We start from the raw sequence: 21,900 nt of genomic DNA, 5'->3' as shown, positions 1-21,900 counted from the left end.
AGGTCTTGTAGGTCTTCATAGAACTGTTCAACTTCGGCTTCTTCAGCGTTATTGGTTGGGCCATAGGCCTGGATTACTGTAATATTGAATGATTTGCCTTGGAAACGAACAGAAATCATTCTGTCATTTTTAAGATTGCATCCAAGTACTGCATTTTGGACTCTTTTGTTGACCATGATGGCTACTCCATTTCTTCTAAGGGATTCCTGCCCATAGTAGTAGATATAATGGTCATCTGAGTTAAATTCACCCATTTCAGTCCATTTTAATTCACTGATTCCTAGAATGTCTATGTTCACTCTTGCCATCTCCTGTTTGACCACTTCCAATCTGCCTTGATTCATGGACTTAACATTCCAGGTTTCTATGCAATATTGCTCTTTAAAGCACCGGACCTTGCTTCTATCACCAGTCACATCCACAACTGGGTATTGCTTTTGCTTTTGATCCATCCCTTCATTCCTTCTAGAGTTATTTCTAGAAGTGATCAAAGCAAAGAAATAGAGGAAAACAACAGAATGGGAAAAAAAAGAGATCTCTTCAAGAAAATTAGAGATTCCAAGGGAACATTTCATGCAAAGATGGGCTCGATAAAAGACAGAAATTGTATGTTTCCTAACAGAAGCAGAAGATATTAAGAAGAGGTGGAAAGAATACACAGAAGAACTGTACAAAAAAGATCTTCATGACCAAGATAATCATGATAACGTGATCACTGACCTAGAGCCAGACATCTTGGAATGTAAAGTCAAGTGGGCCTTAGAAAGCATCACTATGAACAAAGCTAGTGGAGGTGATGGAATTCCAGTTGAGCTATTTCAAATCCTGAAAGATGATGCTGTGAAAGTGCTACAATCAATATGCCAGCAAATTTGGAAAACTCAGCAGTGGCCACAGGACTGGAAAAGGTCAGTCTTCATTCCAATCCCAAAGAAAGGCAATGCCAAAGAATGCTCAAACTACTGCACAATTGCACTCATCTCACACGCTAGTAAAGTCATGCTCAAAATTCTCCAAGCCAGGCTTCAGCAATATGTGAACCGTGAACTCACAGATGTTCAAGCAGGTTTTAGAAAAGGCAGAGGCACCAGAGATCAAATTGCCAGCATCCACTGGATCAGGGAGAAAGCAAGAGAGTTCCAGAAAAAAAATCTATTTCTGCTTCACTGACTATGCCAAAGCCTTTGACTGTGTGAATCACAATAAACTGTGGAACATTCTGAAAGAGATGGGAATCCCAGACCACCTGACCTGCCTCTTGAGAAACCTGTATGCGGGTCAGGAAGCAACAGTCAGAACTGGACATGGAACAACAGACTGGTTCCAAATAGGAAAAGGTGTACGTCAAGGTTGTATATTGTCACCTTGCTTATTTAACTTATATGCAGAGTACATCATGAGGAACGCTGGGCTGGAAGAAGCACAAGCTGGAATCAAGATTGCTGGGAGAAATATCAATAACCTCAGATACGCAGATGACACCACCCTTATGGCAGAAAGTGAAGAGGAACTCAAAAGCCTCTTGATGAAAGTGAAAGAGGAGAGTGACAAGGTTGGCTTGAAGCTCAACATTCAGAAAACGAAGATCATGGCATCTGGTCCCTTCACTTCATGGGAAATAGATGGAAAAACAGTGGAAACAGTGTCAGACTTTATTTTTGGGGGCTCCAAAATCACTGCAGATGCTGATTGCAGCCATGAAACTAAAAGACACTTACTCCTTGGAAGGAAAGTTATGACCAACCTAGACAGCATATTAAAAAGCAGAGACATTACTTTGCCAACAAAGGTCCGTCTAGTCAGGGCTATGGTTTTTCCCATGGTCATGTGTGGATGTGAGAGTTGGACTGTGACGAAAGCTGATCACCAAAGAATTGATGCTTTTGAACTGTGGTGCTGGAGAAGACTCTTGAGAGTCCCTTGGACTGCAAGGAGATCCAACCAGTCCATTCTAAAGGAGATCAGTCCTGGGTGTTCATTGGAAGGACTGATGCTAAAGCTGAAACCACTACTTTGGCCACCTCATGAGACGAGTTGACTCACTTGAAAAGACTCTGATGCTGGGAAATGTTGGGGGCGGGAGGAGAAGGGGACGATAGAGAATGAGATGGCCGGATGGCATCACCGATTCTGTGGACATGAGTTTGGGTGAACTCCGGGTGTTGGTGATGGACAGGGGGGCCTGGCGTACTGTGATTCATGGGGTCGCAGAGCGTCAGACACGACTGAGCGACTGAACCGAACTGAACTGAACTGAATCTTAAATATAATTTTATTTGTCTATGAGATCATTATTTTACTTTATTTTATATATTTTATTATATTTAAGATTTTAAATCATGTAACCATTTAAAATAATAAAACAAATTTAAAATCTATAATTATCCATGCATATATTTATTTTATTTTCACCAAAAGCCGTATTTCATCTCCAGAAACCAAATTCAAACATTCATGTGTCACTTTAAAAGTAATATGTATAATTAATTAATTTAATTAATATGGATACACCAGCACATACAGAAGCATGCACACTCCTTAGATCACAATTTTTTGCAGTCTTTCCTTGTGAGTATGTGTGTGTGCTTGTGTAATTCTTGGTGAAATAAAGCTGTAGATAAAATTTTAATGAGGATGCTGGAGTTTTTAACTCTCAGTTTTTCAAGTACTGAAATAAATCTGCTGTTGTCATTATGGAATACTAGCTTAGCTGAGCAAGAATATGTAGCATGGCAGAGTATCCATTTATCACTTTGAAGATATAATTTTATTGTATGTTTTTTTGTCTCTGACACTCCCAGTCAATTACCAATCTAAATGCAATTTTTTCTTTGATATCTTTAACTAACATCTTTAATCTTCTGTCGTTTTATTTTTGCATTGAGATATGGATTTAAAAAAATTTTTTTTGTATTCAGAACTCATTTTATCCCTTGGATTCACGATTTTTCTTCACAGCTGAATAATTCTCAGCAATTATCCCTTCAAATTTAGCTGCTTCGTTCTTCCCCCTTGTGTCTCACTTTAGGAATCTTATTATATGCTTTCTCAAGCTGTTAAAGGAGGTTTTCATTTAACTTAATGTTTTTATATATTTTTAAAATTTTGACATCTGAGCTGTGTTACTAGAGAAGTCACAGAAGAATTTTAACAATCTCTTATAGTTTTCCACACTAGATTTTTTTGTGTATATCAGTATTTTCATTTATTGAAATAAATATATTTTAAATTATGTCATCTATTTTATCCTTTTCTTATCTACTTTTTTTAAAATTTATACTTATATGTTTTACATTTTGCTATTTTTTATTTAATAATATGTCTCTTTTTTGACGTATTTGAAACATATGCCCTAATTTTCTGTTTGATTGTCTTGACCACTTTTTTTGTATTGAGAATTTTGTTTACAGACTTATTTTTATGTGACTGTCTCAGCTCTTGTGAATGATTCAGCTCCCTTCATTTTATAATTGTATTAAAGGCATAAGAAATTCAGTCTATAAGTCGACAGACAACCTCTGATCCTAAGTGAAGTCAATTAAAAGTAAACCTTTGAATGTACAGCTATCTCCTGATTTTTGAAAGTTCTCTTTATACCACTTCACTTTTACAAAAGACCTACGTTAATACCTACGCTTAACTAACCAAAAGAAATCCAAAGATTTTCAATTTTACTAAAACCCAGAAGGATGGGATGGTGAGGGAAGTGGGAGGGGAGTTCAGGATGGGTAACACATGTACCCCTGTGGCAGATTCAATCATTGTATGGTAAAAACAATACAATGTTGTAAAGTAAAAATAAATAAATAAACAAACTAGTAAAAAAGCAAAAATATCCAGAAGGCATTTGTTTTGCAGCAAACTATTATAGTAGAGTGCACCCCACGCAGCAAGAGTGGCACCTCCAAGCTCCTCCCCTGGGAACTACACTCAACATCTCAGAATCAAGACGCCATAGCTTTGAACTGTGTATGTGAGCATCTATGTTTTACCCAGGTTTATTTTGTGCACCCATCAGCAAGTTGTGTCCTAAGGTAATTGCTTCTTCAGTTCATGCCATTTCAGGATTTCTCTACCCTTGGTTAGTGAGGGAAACCTGTACTTAAAATATCCTAGAAGGACATTGGGTAGCAAAAGAGTTTTTGGTGCCAAAAGTCAATGTTATTGTCAAGGTTAAAGATAAAATGTATAAGCAAAGTCTAGTATAATATTTAGAAATTCACAAATGTGTATAACTGTGAAAACTAAATTTGGCATTTCTGATTATTTATTTTAGCATAGTTATGCAGTAGTGCTAAACGTTTTAACAATGCACATTTAGTGGAGAGTATTTTCAAGTCATTTCTTGCTTTGATTCATGTGTTTATTGTTTAACTATGTTGTGTGTGAGTGCTTGAGAGGATGTTATTATATATGATGGATGATGCCACTTTAGGAAAGCCAGAAAACTTATTGAGTTGCTACATTTTACATTCTATTTGATGGACTTAAACAGATGATCTATGCAAAACCTAGTATATAGCTGAAGGGGAAAAGCAGACTAACAACAAGAAATACCTTGTATCAGCAGAAGGACATGGAAATCATTGGATAGCAGCCAATTGCATGAAAATGGTGATGCAACTTTAACTCTGTCTAAAGTTCTTAGTCACCTAGAAAATTGCTACCAATGAACTGAAAATCCAGGATAGAATATATACACAAGGATAATAGAAACATATAGAAACAACACACAAGCAAAACAAATAGCTTTAGAAGAAAATTCTGACTCTTCAAAGGTTAGATACATGAGTTCGTTGAACAGGCATCAATTTATGTATGCTTAGTCACTAAATCATATCTGACTCTTTCCAACCCCATGGCCTATAGCCCACAAGGCTCCTCTGTCCAAGGGGATTCTCCAGACAAGAATACTGGAGTGAGTTGCTATGGTCTCCTCCAGGGGATCTTTCCAACCCAGGAATTGAACCCTGGTCTCCTGCATTGAAGGTGGATTTTATACCATCTGGGCCACAAGGGAAGCCCAAGAATACTGGAGTAGGTAGCCAATCCTTTCTCCAGGGTATCTTCCCCATCCATGAATTGAATCTGCACTGCAAGCAGATTCTTTACCAGTTGAGCTACCTCCCCAAAGTCATTAAGTTATAGAAATTGCTTATTAATTAATTTTAATGGGACATAAACACTATTTAGTAAAGTTGTTATTTAACTTCTTTGTTTCTAGGTTTGTTTAAAATCATTGGTTTGTTTCTAGGTATACACTCTGAGTTTCAATCACTGTAAATCAATAAAACTGATGAAAGAAATGGTAATATTCATGCTATTAATAAAAAATAAACTAAAGTGACTTTTGAAAGGCACTCAGTATTAAGAAGAAAAGGAAGAATTTAATATCAGAAAAAAAACCTCCCAAATTTCTACAATATAAAATGCTTAAAATATTTTGTAGGACAGTTTTATTCCATATGAGTAGTTAAAAACCAAAAAATAACAAGGAAGATTAATTTGAAAGCACTGCCAAAACTAAAAGTATAGGTAAATACAGTGTAATTATAATTAATTATTTATTTTGTGATTAGATAACAGTGGCTTGTGTTTAAAAGCATTTACTGTAGATTGCAATACCCTTTTGCTCGAACATAATTTCCTTAGAAATATTGATTTCCCTTGTTCATATATGGAAGTAATCTAGGTAAATGACCTTTTTATCCAGGAAAAAAAATGTAAATCATTTAACCTCTCAGCCTAGGAGTAACAGAAAGTAGTACTGAGGCAAAGGCTTGTTTATAATTCTTTTTATTGAAGAATTTGATCCCAAAGAAGGAGAGTTGTGAGAAGGGAAGAAAATCTATGACCAACTTAGGCAGCATATTAAATAACAGAGACATTACTTAGCCAACAAAGCTCCATCTAGTCAAAGCTATGGTTTTTCCAGTAGTCATGTATGGATGTGAGAGTTAGACTATAAAGAAAGCTGAACACCGAAGAACTGATGCTTTTAAACTGTGGTGTTGGAGAAGATTCTTGAGAGTCCTTTGGACTGTAAAGAGATCCAACCAGTCCTGAATATTCATTGGAAGGACTAATGCTGAAGCTGAAACTCCAATACTTTGGCCATCTGATATGAAGAACTGACTCATCAGAAAGTTTCCATTGTTTCCCCATCTATTTGCCGTGAAGTGATGGGACCAGATGCCATGATCTTAGTTTTCTAAAAGTTGAGCTTTAAGCCAACTTTTTCACTCTCCTCTTTCACCTTCATCAAGAAGCTCTTTAGCTCCTCTTCCTTTTCTGCCATTAAAGTGGTATCATTTGCGTATCTGGGGTTGTAGTGTTGAGTAGGTTTTCTCATAAGCTTATATCACAGTGATAGTAGAGAAGTCTTTGAAATAGGAGGCAAAGTGAAACATTGTCCTGTGTCAAAATACTGTCAATATACACTTGTGTGAGGATAGAAGGAAGCTTGCAAAACTAGTCATTGCAGAGGTGCCCAGATTAAGAAACAGAAGTGAGGCCAATTATTTAGAAGTGATGGAGAAAAGGTGCCCATCAGCTATATCCTGGGCATAAAATTGTGGATAAATTTAGGCTAATTTCAGCTTACTAGATGAGTGCTTGATATAAGTTTTACAAATTTATCCCTCGGTCTTCAAGTGTTGTTTTAGAACTTAATATATTAATAGTAAGTCTCCGAGTACATACTTGTACTTCAAAAGAATCTCTACCTAGAACCTTACTACTCAGAGTATGGTTCATGAGCCAATAGCATTGGTACATAGGTGCTTATAAGAAGCGCAGAATTTGGGGCCCATTCCCAGACCTAATAAATCAATATCTTTATTTTGACAAGATTCCCACATGACTTGTAAACTCATTATGTGTGGAAAAGCATGAATCCAGGTGGGATCGTTGTTAACTTTGTGTTCAAGATGGGGAACACATGTACACCCGGGGCAGATTCATGTCAATGTATGGCAAAACCAATACAATAATGTAAAGTAATTAGCCTCCAATTAAAATAAATAAATTAAAAAGAAAGAAACTTCATTTTATCATAAAGAGATTTAAATTGAGAGTTAAATAAATGAAAACAGACCCAAAACTAAAAACATTCATCCTTGAATTGTTTTACTTAAATTAAAAAAATACTAAAAATCATTCAATTTGTCATTGGCCATGATATCTTAGCATTCAGTTGTACACAGTGTTAAGAAATTTTGAAAATGTTTTCAAACTTCATAATCCTATTCATAATGTAAATCATGAATATGGTAATCATGAACATATAAAACATATTAAGAACATATACCTTGGCAAAGATAATTTTGGATTTTTGAAGTATGAAAGATCTTTTTAAGTATCATTTGGTATTATTGTTCAGTCACTAAGTACTGTCCAACTCTTTGTGACCCCATGGACTGCAGTGAGCCAGGCATCCTTGTCCTTCACTATCTCCCTGAGTTTGCTCAAACTCGTGTCCATGGAGTCAGTGATGTAATCTAACCATCTCGTCCTCTGTCACCCTCTTCTCTACTTGCCCTCAATTTTTCCCAGCATCTAGGTCTTTTCTAATGAGTTGGTTCTTCCCATCAGGTGGCCAAAGTACTGGAGCTCCAGATTCAGCGTCAGTCCTTCCAATGAATATTCAGGGTTGATTTCCTTTAGGATTGACTGGTTTGATCTCCTTGCAGGCCAAGGGACTCTCAAGAGTCCTCTCTAGTACCATAGTTTGCAAACATTAATTCTTTGGTGCTCAGTCTACATCATTAAGAACACAGGTAAATTTTCAAGATAGTGGAATAGGAAGTCCCAGCACTCATACCTCACAGAAATATTAATTTAATAATGAAACATGGACTAAAATATCTTTGTGAGAGGTCTAGTTGCTAGTTAAGAAGTTGCAGTACCCCGGATGATCACAGCAAAGAGTATCCTTGAAATGGGAGTAAAAGAGAGGGGTTGAATATTTGTCCAACTACCCTCACTACAAGAAATGAACAAAAGGAACAGTAATTCCTTCCCAATCAATAATTACTTCCCAATCAATAATAAATATAAATGGATCAAGCTTACCATCAAAAACACAGAGTACTTGAATAAAACAAGATGCAACTTTATGGCTGCTGAAAGAAAATGATTGTAGCTTTAGTATTCAGTTCAGTTCAGTCATGTCCGACTCTTTGTGACCCCATGAATCACAGCACACCAGGCCTCGCGTCCATCACCAACTCAAACTCATGTCCATTGAGTCAGTGAAGCCATCCAGCCATCTCATTCTCTGTCGTCCCCTTCTCCTCCCGCCCCCAATCCCTCCCAGCATCAGAGTCTTTTCCAGTGAGTCAACTCGTCACATGAGGTGGCCAAAGTATTGGTTGGCTTGAAGCTCAACATTCAGAAAACTAAGATAATGGCATCTGATCCCATCATTTCATGGGAAATAGATGGGGAAACAGTGGAAACAGTGTCAGACTTTATTTTTGGGGGGCTCCAAAAATCACTGTGTTTGCTGATTGCAGCCATAAAATTAAAAGACGCTTACTCCTTAGAAGGAAAGTTATGACCAACCTAGATAGTATATTGAGAAGCAGAAACATTACTTTGCCAACAAAGGTCTGTCTAGTCAGTTCAGTTCAGTTCAGTTCAGTTCAGTTGCTCAGTCGTGTCCGACTCTCCATGACCCCATGAATCACAGCACGCCAGGCCTCCCTATCCATCACCAACTCCCGGAGTTCACTCTCATGTCCACAGTGTCGGTGATGCCATCCAGCCATCTCATTCTCGGTCGTCCCCTTCTCCTCCCACCCCCAACCTTTCCCAGCATCAGAGTCTTTTCCAGTGAGTCAACTCGTCGCATGAGGTGGCCAAAGTATTGCAGCTTCAGCTTTAGCATCAGTCCTTCCAATGAACACCCAGGATTGATCTCCTTTAGAATGGACTGGTTGGATCTCCTTGCAGTCCAAGGGACTCTCAAGAATGCTCAAACTACCGCACAACTGCACTCATCTCACACGCTAGTAAAGTCATGCTCAAAATTCTCCAAGCCAGGCTTCAGCAATATGTGAACTGTGAACTCCCAGATGTTCAAGTAGGTTTTAGAAAAGGCAGAGGCACCAGAGATCAAATTGCCAACATCCACTGGATCATGGAGAAAGCAAGAGAGTTCCAGAAAAACATCTATTTCTGTCTAGTCAAGGCTATGGTTTTTCCAGTGGTCATATATGTATGTGAGAGTTCGACTATGAAGAAAGTTGATCATAGAAGAAGGGGTCACAAGGCGTCAGACACAACTGGGCTACTGAACAACAATAGAAAAATAAAATTTTAGTCACACACTAAGTAAAAAGTTTGCTAACGCGATGTAATGCGTGCATGCATGCTAAGTCATTTCAGGCATGTCCAACAATTTGTGACCCCATGGACTGTAGACTGCCAGGCTCCTTTGTTCATAGGATTCTCCAGGCAGGAATAGTAGAGTGGGTTGCCTGAATCTCTTCCAGGGGATCTTCCTGACCCAAGGATAGAACAAAGTCTCCTATGACTCCTGCATTGTAGACACCAGGGAAGACCCCCAGTGTAATGTTTGCCCCCAAATGTAATTGTTAATACAAATAAGTGATAATAAATGAATTGGGTTACTTGACCTTAAGTAATTTAATATGAATTTTAAAAATCATTTTATTATTTTAATAGTACTGCAAACTTATTGGAAGCAATCTTTGAAATAAAACCAATTTCTCCTCTTTTATTGTGTGCAAATGAAGTTATGCTTTAATTGAAATGTTGTTACTCTACAATATTATATAAGCCAATTCCTCACCTTCGCAATTTAATGGGATTAAATTGGTAGGAGACATCTAGTTACTCTGCATGATATGATTATTTTTATCAATATTTGAAGCAAATACAATTTAAGCTGTGTCATTCAAATGAAAACCTATGACATTAATCATGAGAAGTCTCTATTTTTTTTTACCTCAATAGCTTCCTTTTTTTTCTCTCCTATAAATTAGTGCTTCTAGAACCCAATAAAAATACGACCAAATCTAATTGTCTCCATGAAAATATTCTACTTGTTGGATGAACAATAAGCTATAAGGGACTTCCTTGGCAATCCAGTGGTCAAGCATCTACCTACAAATGCAGGGAATGAAGGCTCTATGCCTGGTCAGAGAACTAAGATCCCACGTGCCATGGGGCAACTAAGGCCTTTCACCATAGCTACTGAGCACACATGTTCTTGGAGCCCACGCACAACTGAAGAGAAGATCCTGTGTGCCACAAAGAAGCCCTGACACAGCCAGAACCAAAACTAATCAAATAAAAACATTAAACAAAGCATAAAGCGTAGACTTTTCAGGAATCTCCATTAAAAAACCTGTTCTAACCCCTCTCTCCATACACTTGGGCTGCTGTCATATGCCTGTATCAAAGCTAAGATCATCTTTCCAGTTAAGGTGGTGATGAAGATCCTAGCAGTATATTGGCTACATGGTTCCAATAATAAAGAGGGTGAAAAACTGTGATCCTATTGCCATTGTGGTCTGACTAATTAACAGTGGATCAATGGATTGAATCTAAGTCTAAGCCAATGAGTGTACCGAGAGAGAAAGCGTTAATGAATTTATAACTTTATTTCTTTAATTTTGAAACATAGCACCCCGCTTTTCTAAATATACTGAGGAGTTTTTCTCACGTTTTTCTCTTTTGAGTATTTCCTGTCTATCTTTTATCACAGCTTCTCTGCTCTCATACTCAGTCCTTTCAAGACCTGATATACTCCTGGTCTAGTTGTCATTCAGAGAAGTCATGGATAAATTGCTAATTGTAACTTCATATAGTCTGATAAAAATATTTCATCCAGATAGGCTTCAAGATTGGAAAAACAAACAAAAATATAAGGAACATATGTATCACTTAAAGATGGAAACTTAGCATTGAAATCCATATCTAGATATTCCTTCTCCCTATTTGATTTCCCACGGGTATTCGCATGCCCAGCCTGGTGTCGGTGGTAACGCAGTTAACACTTTTTACATATTTACCTGGCATAGAGGGAATTTAAGTTGCATAGGTCATTTAGGATATTCCTAAACAGAATTTAAAGAGGCATATTGAGGAGAGTCCTTGGAGGATTGCAATCTGCAGTTTACACCTAAGTGATGTATTGACAACTACCTTCACAAACCAACTGAATCTAGAGACAAACATTTGGAACATATTCCCAGAGTGTTAACTGTGTACAAAGACAAAAAACTGATAAAGGGCAAATAAAACTTTCTTGTATTTTAAGATTCACAAGAGTGAAAAATAAAAACCACAGTAAACAATTCTCTGACAAAATTAGAGGATGAGGATTGGAACTCTGATCACCTCAAAGCTTGGAAGAATTGATGCTTTTGAACTGTGGTGCTGGAGAAGACTCTTGAGAGTCCCTTGGACTGCAAGGAGATCCAACCAGTCCATCCTAAAGGAAAACAGTCCTGAATATTCACTGGAAGGACTGATGCTGAAGCTCCAATTCTTTGACCACCTGATGTGAAGAGATAACTCATTGGAAAAGTACCCTGATACTGGGAAAGATTGATGGCGGGAGGAGGAGAGTACAGAGGACAAGACGGTTGGATGGCATCACCGACTCAATGGACGTGAGTGTGAGCAAGCTCTGGGAGACTGTGGAGGACAGGGAAACCTGGGTGCTGCCATTCATGGGGTCGCGAAGAGTCAGACATGACTGAGCGACTGAACGACATGGCCATTGAGATCCTTTTTCCAAGGAAACAGGTGAAGGAGTGTGGTGGGGGTTAGAGAATGAAGCCAGGAGTTTTGTGCAACATTTTTTGAGGGAAAAACAGAGAAGATGCCATTTTATATAACATTCTTACAAAATATTACTTGATAATACAATGTTTTGAATGTCCCACTAAGAAAGCAGTTTTGGATATGCATACCTGAACATGTCACTTGAATTTGCCTACACCTCCTTCTCTTTGGTATTTATCAAGAGAACATGCTAGAATATGAAGCATGCAGATTTCATTTTATTACAAGCACCTGGTTTCTCTTTAACATGGCTATATAAAAATGTGCTCCAATCAAAATATGTGAATTTTCCCAATGGGCCCACACAAATTACATTTTTTATGCAAATATACAATTCCTTGATGAGGCAGAACATTTTTCTAAACAGGGATTCATTTTCAGTTTCATTTTAATAATTTCTCAATAATGTAAACTCGCTTGTTTGACTTGATCTAATTAATCAATCAGAAGGATTTCATTGAACTGTTTTGGTAATTGATTTTTCAAGTCTATTACACCTATTTGAACCATCTATCCTTTAAGATTCACATATGAAATTGTAGTTTGTTATAAGGACAGTGTAACGCAATGAAGTTTGCTGTTGTTTCCCATTTAATCCTTCTTGAACCCAAAGATAGCATGGGGAAGTTGGAACAAACTAGTGATTCAAGCTGTAAGCATATGATTATGTGCATATTGCTATGTGAGAGAAGTATTGAAAATCGGTGGATAAAATAATGAGTTAGTCAATATATGGTTCTAGACAAAATCTCTCCATATTGAAAACACGTGTATAGTTATATAGTTACATATAAGTGTTATCACTATATTTCTACCGCACACCATGCACAAGAATGCATTCCTAATGGATAAAAAGGCTTAAATATAAAGATCAAATTTTTAGAGAGAATAAAGGATAATCTAGTTATTTGAGTGCAATAGAATAAAAACACGTTATAAAATAAACAACCCAAATCACTGAAATTGAAAATTATGATAGATTCATATCAAACAAATGCTTTTTAAAATTGTGTATTACAAAACAACGCTACTCAAGAGTTAAAAGCAAGTGAGAGTATATAAATACATATTTGCAAGCTTATAAGAAACAAGTTTTGGTATTTCAAGATATACAAGTACATAAGTAAATTTCTTTAGATACATAAGTAAATATAGGCAACATGATAAAAGAGAAATGGGCAGTTAAATAAAAAGAAAGGGAACTTTATTACTACAAGAAGCATAGGAAAAGATATTCACCCTCACTTGTAATGAAGAAAAGGAAAATAGAACATTTTTTTTCACAACTTCCATTGATTCTTTTAAAATTCAAATTAGTTGTTTTTATTTTCATGTTTTCTTTGTTTATCTGAAAATGAAAAAAGAAGTGATATTTACTCACTGACAAACACGTCATCAGTTTCAACCACTTTGAATGTTATTTTCAGACCAACGAGTACAATATAATACATATATTCCAAGACCAACAATTTCAGTTGCAGAACCATATCACTAGAATAAATAATTGTTGAATGCTTTCTACATATCTGTAAGTGGTAATATGACCATCTAAAAATGTCTTAATTTAACAATTAAATTTTTAAAAGTATAGTAGATTCTTCTTTACTCAAAACTCTGTTATCATGTAAAGTCACAGGTCCGTGAGACATTTATTATGTGTAAGCTAGTAACTATTATATCAGATGTTTTTGTTATTGTTGCTAAGTCATGTCTGACTCTGTGACCCCATGGACTGCAGCACTCCTTCACTATCTCCTAGAGGCTGCCCAAGTTCATGTCCATCAAATTGGTGATGCCGTCCAACCATTTCATCCACTCCTGCCCCCTTCTCCTCTTGCCCTCAAACTTTCCCTGCATCAAGATATTTTCCAATGATTCAGCTGTTTGCATCAGGGAACTGAAGGAGGGAATTCCAAATCACTACAGTAGTCTTGCCTTGAGAACCCCATGAACAGTATAAAACACCAAAAAGATATGCCTGTGCATCAGTTCAGTTCAGTCACTCAGTCATGTCCAACTCTCTGAGACCCCATGAATCACAGCACGCCGGGCCTGCCTCTCCACCACCAACTCCCAGAGTTCACTCAAACTCACCTCCATTGAGTCGATGATGCCATCCAGCCATCTCATTCTCTGTCATCCCCTTCTCCTCCTGCCCCCAATCCCTCCCAGGATCAGTCTTTTCCAGTGAGTCAACTCTTTGCATGAGGTGGCCAAAGTATTGGAGCTTCAGCTTCAGCATCAGTCCTTCCAATGAACACCCAGGACTGATCTCCTTTAGAATGGGATGGTTGGATCTCCTTGCAGTATAAGGGACTCTCAAGAGTCTTCTCCAACACCACAGTTCAAAAGCATCAATTCTTCGATGATCAGCTTTCTTCACAGTCCAACTCTCACATCCATACATGACCACTGGAAAAACCATAGCCTGGACTAGATGGACCTTGGTTGGCAAAGTAATGTCTCTGCTTTTTAATAGGCTATCTAGTTTGGTCATAATTTTCCTTCCAAGGAGTAAGCGTCTTTTAATTTCATGGCTGCAATCAGCATCTGCAGTGATTTTGGAGGCCAAAAAAATAAAGTCTGACATGGTTTCCACTGTTTCCCCATCTATTTCCCAAGAAGTGATGGGACCAGATGCCATGATCTTCGTTTTCTGAATGTTGAACTTCAAGCCAACCTTTTCACTCTCCTCTTTCACTTTCATCAAGAGGCTTTTGAGTTCCTCTCAACCTTCTGCCATAAGGGTGGTGTCATCTGCATATCTGAGGTTATTGATATTTCTCCCAGTAATCTTGATTCCAGCTTGTGCTTCTTCCAGCCCAGCATTCCTCATGATGTACTCTGCATATAAGTTAAATAAGCAGGGTGACAATATACAATCTTGATGTACTCCTTTTCCTATTTGGAACCAGTCTGTTGTTCCATGTCCAGGTTTAACTGTTGCTTCCTATCCTGCATACAGGTTTCCTAAGAGGCAGGACAGGTGGTCTGGTATTCCCATCTCTTTCAGAATTTTCCAGGGTTTATTGTGATCCACACAGTCAACGGCTTTGGCATAGTCAATGAAGCAGAAATAGATATTTTTCTGGAACTCTTTTGCTTTCTCCATGATCCAGCGGATGTTGGCAATTTGATCTCTGGTGCCTCTGCCTTTTTTAAAACCAGCTTGAACATCTAGAAGTTCATGGTTCACGTATTGCTGAAGCCTGGCTTGGAGAATTTTGAGCATGACTTTACTAGCGTGTGAGACGAGTACAATTGTGCTGTAGTTTGAGCATTCTTTGGCATTGCCCTTCTTTGGGATTGGGATGAAGACTGACCTTTTCCAGTCCTGTGGCCACCGCTGAGTTTTCCAAATTTGCTGGCATATTGATTGTAGCACTTTCACAGCATCATCTTTCAGGATTTGAAATAGCTCAACTGGAATTCCATCACCTCCACTAGCTTTGTTCATAGTGATGCTTTCTAAGGCCCACTTGACTTCACATTCCAAGATGTCTGGCTCTAGGTCAGTGATCATACCAATAGTTATATATTATCTTCCTACCTAGAAAACTTGTATTTTGAGGAAAGATTAAATATTTTATTTTGAATCACTTATAGTTACAAGCAAATTAACAGATGGTAAGTAAATGTTTACTTACCACCATTATTTCAATAAGATACCTTATGCTTACCCTTGTTTTTAAATCCATTCTTTTCTACTAATTCAGAAGAAAATGTATTAAAAATATCATATATCCACTCAAATATCTCTCAATTATTTATTTTTTATTCAATAATTTGAAGGTAAATTTCTTTCCCTAAGTCAAATGAAAATAAGCAGGGATTCATAGGGACCCAAATCAAGTCTAGTAGACATCCCGATTTGGTGCCAACAATAAAGAACTTAAATCGAATTTTAGAAAACTTAGAAAGAATGATGAGCAGAATGGGAGACTGATAAGATGCTTGATAGGGAGAAAGGAAAGAAGAAGAGATTGCAGTAGAGAAGGTAAGGGAAATCTAAAACTGGTGTCGTGGCCTCTCCACTTCAGTATGTACTGCTTATCTTGGTGATGACTCCTGAAAGTTTGTCCTCATTAATTACAAATTCATCGTGCACTCACAAAGCAGGATGTCTCCGAGACTGTCATTATCATTCAGTTAATCAAGGTTGATTAATTTTTATCGAGTGACTCCAAAGAACTGAAAAGAATTTCCTCTAAGTTAAAATGTATTAAAAACCAATCAATAATATGGTTTCAAAATAAAAGTCACTAAGCATAGACCTATGACAATCTGTTTTCAAAGTTTATTTGAGTAAAACTGGAAACACAGTTGTTTTATGGAATTGTTTGTGCTGTTCTTGAATATTCATGTAATAGAGACACTGGTGGGCTATTTAACAATGAGATATAAAACTAAAATGACACAAAATAAATAGATTTCTAATTATAGAGTAGTTATTTCAAAGAAGTATTTTATTCAAAGCATGGGAGTCTTACTTGACTGTAAACTAAGCATAGTCTTTTCAGCAATTTTATTTTCATTATTGTTTATGGTCAAATATTTTAAAAACTAACTGTTTGTTGTACAAACTCCTTTAAGAAAGTAAACTTGGAAAAAGGAGAACACCAGAGCACACACTTCTAATAAGTAAAAGTGGAAAAATCAATACACATTAAATTTAAAGCAAAGATCTTTACTAATAAAATTGAAGTGGAAATCATTGTTGCTTTTCAGTTGCTAAGCCAGGTCTGATTCTTTGAGATCCCATGAACTGCAGCACATCAGGCCTCCCTGTCTTCACTATCTCCCCGAGCTTGCTCAAGCTTATCCACTGAGTTGATGATTGCAGCCAACCATCCCATCCTCTGCCATCTTTTTCTCTTCCTGCGCTCAGTCTTTCCCAACACCAGGATCTTTCCAGTGAGTCCGCTCTTCGCATCAGCTGGCCAAAGTATTGGAGTTACAGCTTCAGTCACAGTCTTTCCAATGTCTGTTCATAGTTGATTTCATTTAAGATTGACTGGTTTGATCTCCTTGCTGTCCAACGGACTCTCAAGTAACTTCTCCAGCACCACATTTCGAAAGCATCAATTCTCCAGTGGTCAGTTTTCTTTATTTTCCAACTCTCCCATCTGTACCTGATTATTGGAAAAACCATAGCTTTGACTATATGGACCTTTGTCTGCAAAGTGATGTCTCTGCTTTTTAATATGCTATCTAATTTTGTTATAGCTTTCCTTCCAAGGAGCAAGCGTCTTGTAATTTCATGGTTGCAGTTACCATCTGCAGTGATTTTGGAGTCCCAGAAAATAAAATCTGTCACTGGTTCCAATTTTGCCACTTATATTTGCCCTAAAGTGATGGGACCAGATGCCATAATCTTAGTTTTTTGAATGTCCAGTTTTAAGCCAACTTTTTCACTCTCCTCTTTCACCTTCATTGCTTGAAGCTCAACATTCAGAAAACAAAGATCATGTCATCTGGTCCCATCACTTCATGGGAAATAGATGGAAAAACAGTGGAAACAGTGTCAGACTTTATTTTTTTGGGCTCCAAAATCACTGCAGATGTTGATTGCAGCCATGAAATTAAAAGACGCTTGCTCCTTGGAAGGAAAGTTATGACCAACCTTGATAGCATATTAAAAAGCAGAGACATTACTTTGCCAACCAAGGTCCATCTAGTCAAGGCAATGGTTTTTCCCATGGTCATTTATGGATGTGAGAGTTGGACTGTGAAGAAAGCTGATCGCCGAAGAATCAATGCTTTTGAACTGTGGTGTTGGAGAAGACTCTTGAGAGTCCCTTGGACTGCAAGGAGATCCAACCAGTCCATTCTAAAGGAGGTCAATCCTGGGTGTTCATTGGAAGGACTGATGCTAAAGCTGAAACTGCAATACTTTGGCCACCTCATGCGACGAGTTGACTCACTGGAAAAGACTCTGATGCTGGGAAGGATTGGGGGCGGGAGGAGAAGGGGACGACAGAGAATGAGATGGCTGGATGGCATCACCGACTCTGTGGACATGAGTTTGAGTGTACTCTGGGAGTTGGTGATGGACAGGGAGGCCTGGCGTGCTGTGATTCATGGGGTCGCGGAGAGTCGGACACGACTGAGTGACTGAACTGAACTGAACTGAAGAGGTTCTTTAGTTCCTTATCACTTTCTGCATTACAGCGGTATCATCTGCACATCTGAGGTTGCTAATATTCTCCCAGCAATCCTGATTCCAGCTTGTGCTTCATCCATCCCAGCATTTCGCATGATGTACTGTGCGTATAAGTTAAATAAGCAGGGTGACAACATACAGCCTTGACATACTCCTTTCCCAATTTGCAATTAGTCCATTGTTACATGTCTGATTCTAACTGTTGTTTCTTGACCTACATACAGGTTTTTCGGGAGACAGGTAAGGTGGTCTGGTATTCTCAACTAGAAGAATTTTCCACAGTTTGTTGTGATCCACACAGTCAAAGGATTTTTCATAGTCACTGAAGCACAAGTAGATGTTTTCTGGAACTCTCTTGCTTTTTCTATGACCCACCAGAGGTTTGCATTTTGATCTCTGCTTCCTCTGCCTTTTGTAAATCCCACTTGTACATCTGGAAGTTCTTGGTTGACATACTGAAGTGAAGTTTGAAGGGTTTTGAACATTACCTTGCTAATATGTGAAATGGGAATCATCAATTCTAATCATCTTCTAATTCTCTCATGGATAAAACAAGTGCCAGAGGCATACTTATTCAGTGGATTAGCTTCCCTTCAGAGAAAGGAAGCCCTCCTCTTAAACAAACGATTTGTTTGTGGAAGTCAGTGAGTCAGAGCTTGGCCTGTGAGTTTGTTTGTTTTTTAATCAACCTGAGTAAAGGGAAGTATAATGGAGCAATGACACTTTGCCAAGCAGGACTAAGAAAGCCTCTGCCAACCACTAAATATAATTTGGCATACAACGCCCTTTGTTTCACATCAGACTAAATTAGCCAAGCTTTTTATAGCTTTGAGCAGGGCGACTCTGCTTCAGAGGCTGGGCCTGAAGGAGCTGACAGCTGGAGCACTTCCTTTGGCTGCACTCCCTGACGGAGGACAGAAAACCTTTCCTTGAAGAGCCATCTACATGAGGTGCCTTCCTGTCTACCACATCAAAGGAAGATGCGGCTATATTCATAAAATCCTAAACCTGGGAACAGTGTCGATGCTGATCCTTATTGAAACGAATAAATGTAATGCAGCATATTCAGATGATTCAATATTATATAGCATTTATGCAGGTACAAATATATGTGTGCAAGAACATAGATAAATTTTATAAGCATATTAATTAGGAAAAAACAGGCAAAAGAATGTCAGAATGTCTATGACTCCATTAGCTTAAAATTCAAAACCAAGCAAAATCTATGATGCCACAATGAGGAAAGTGGAGCATTGGATGAACACTTCTCCCTTAAAATAAATAGGTTAAATAGGCCTGGAACCACTTTTCCTTTATCCAGACTCCACTTAATTATAACCAGGAATCAATTTATATCCCTAATTACTTACTTATAATCAGTGCTGAACTGATATTACCAGTTTGGTTTTGGAGAAATTGACAAGGGTGGATTAAATTTTAAAAATGTTGACAATTATTTTATCATTAACTTTTGCTTTTATTAAGTTTTTTTTACTACACCAAATATCCTTTAGGGAAAATAATAAAAATTAAGATTCATGAGGAAATAGGAAATAACTCTTTGGTGTAGTCCTGTTTAATGACATTTAATAAACTATTATTGAACATCTGTCCAGTGTCAAAACAATTCCACTTAATAAGGTTGATATTTAATTACACATGATTTTTACCTCCTAAGCAATTTTCATTCTAATGGATGATACCTAGTGGATGATACATAATTTCAATAATTTCTAATGGATGATACATATTTTAAATTTAATAAATTTTAGTATGGCAGCATGTACAGAGGATGACATTGTTGAATGGCATCACTGATTCAATGGACATGAACTTGGGGAAACTCTAAGAGACGGTGAGCAACAGGGAAACCTGGTGTGCTGTAGTGCATAGGGTCGTGAACTGTCAAACAGGACTTGGGGACTGAATGACAACAGTATATACGTGGTCTTCAGGTAGCATATTAAAGAACAACTGCTTAAGCCTGGTGACATGGCAATTCATCAGTGACACCTGTGACAATTGAGCTTAAGTGTGAAGAAAATTTTTAAAAATAGACTTTAATGCTGAAAATCATTCTACACTGTTATTTGAGGTATACATAACAGAAATTGGATTATTTCATCAACATGAAAGTTTAGGAATAAGAATGTCTTTTAAAGTATTTTTTCTACCGAGGTGAACGTACAACATTAAAATTAAAATTGCATTCTGGAAGGTGAAAATAAACTGGGTACAAAAGAAGGGAAAGAATAAAGATTATTGCAGTGAGAAATAGGTCATTTCTCACAAGGAAATGTGCCTTTCACATAAGTAAGCTATTTGCTACAATGCAATGATTCATCTGACAATAGTTAGTCATTATTTTTTATTTTTCCTCCATCTTCAGAGGCTATGCACATTATTGATACTAGCATTTTGTAAACCCAAATGGAAACAGAAATCTAATTGGAATAACCCAATGCATAGACTGTGCTTTAATGAGAAATACGGTAAAATATTTATTCAGACATCATGTCCTCCTTTAAATATTTCAGATAAAATTTATAAGAAAACTTTAAGCTCCCCTTATGATTATAATTCTCTTTGACTCTGTAGACAGTATCAGTGTAAAAAGTTCTCAAATAGCAGAACTGAATCTGTCTTAATGTTTGATCTTTTCATGTGTGCCATATTATTTTCAAAAAATAGATCCCTAAATTATTTTTGATGAAACTACTCAAATGTAAAGTTTTTTAAGTGATAAAATCCTCATAAAAATTTTAAAGAACGAAAAAGTGGCTATAAAAAAATGTTAATCATTGCTCTGCTTGGTTCATAATTCATTTAATAATGCTATTGAACAAAATATGTGCAAATCAGTTTATGTTAACCTAATGTAAAAATGTAGAGTTTAAGATGATCAGGCTATTTTGATGAATGCAGGTGAAATCTGAAGCACATTCAATCAAATCCTATAGCTTTCTAAACACAGAAAAACATTTAAAATATTTACTATTTGGTGGTTCTGAAGTTTTAAAATTTATTCTTCTTGTTTGCTCATTTTGTGTCACTCTTATGATAAATCCTGCTACTCCTGTTTCTCCTCTTGAGGCTCTTGACTAAAAGAAACAATGCCCCAATGAAAGAGGATTAAAATGGGATCAGTTTACTACTTAGTTCATGACTTAGAAATACACAAAGCCCTCTCCTCCACTGTCATGCACAGCTCCGATAAGTGCTGTAGTGGAAAAACTGGAATAGGTCTGAGGGTATTTGATATGCTTTTTTTTGCCTTTCTCTTCCTCCAAAGTGACCAGTTTCAAAGTGCAAATCTTGATCTGACTTATTTACCCAATAGCAGGCTCAGAGAAGATGGAAACAAACAAATAAACAAACAAACAAAACCTAACCTTTGAAACTAGGCAATTTCATGTCCCTAGTGTTATCACAAAATTACAGAAGCATATTTTGTTCAAAGAAGTCTTCATAATAAAAGGCATCTTTGAAAAACCCACACTATACTTAATGGTGAAAGACTAGTTGCTTTCCCTCTGAGATCTGCAACAAAACAGGGGCACTTGTTCTTGCCCCTTCTGCACAACATTGTATTAATATTAGAAGTTCGATCAAGGGTAATCGGCAAGAGAACAAAAGACATGCAAAGGGGAAAGGCAGTAGTAAAACTTTATCTATTCACAGATGATATGATCTTGGACATCAAAAAAGCTTATAAGAACTTATTGAAATATTATCACTCGTGAACAACTTCAGTAAGATTGCAAGAAACAACATGGATATAAAATAATCCATTGTATGATTATCACTTGGAATAATCAATACAAAATAAAATTTCAACTTCAAGTAAAATGATATCAAAAAATAAGATGACTATGAAAAAATTTGAAAAATGAAGTGTGTGTGAAATTTATAGTCTG

The sequence above is a fragment of the Moschus berezovskii genome, chromosome 18 (genome assembly GCF_049115385.1).
Source record: "Moschus berezovskii isolate FMDL1 chromosome 18, NW_MosBer_1.0, whole genome shotgun sequence".
NCBI lineage: Eukaryota > Metazoa > Chordata > Mammalia > Artiodactyla > Moschidae > Moschus > Moschus berezovskii.
Note: the sequence above shows the minus strand (reverse complement) of the source record.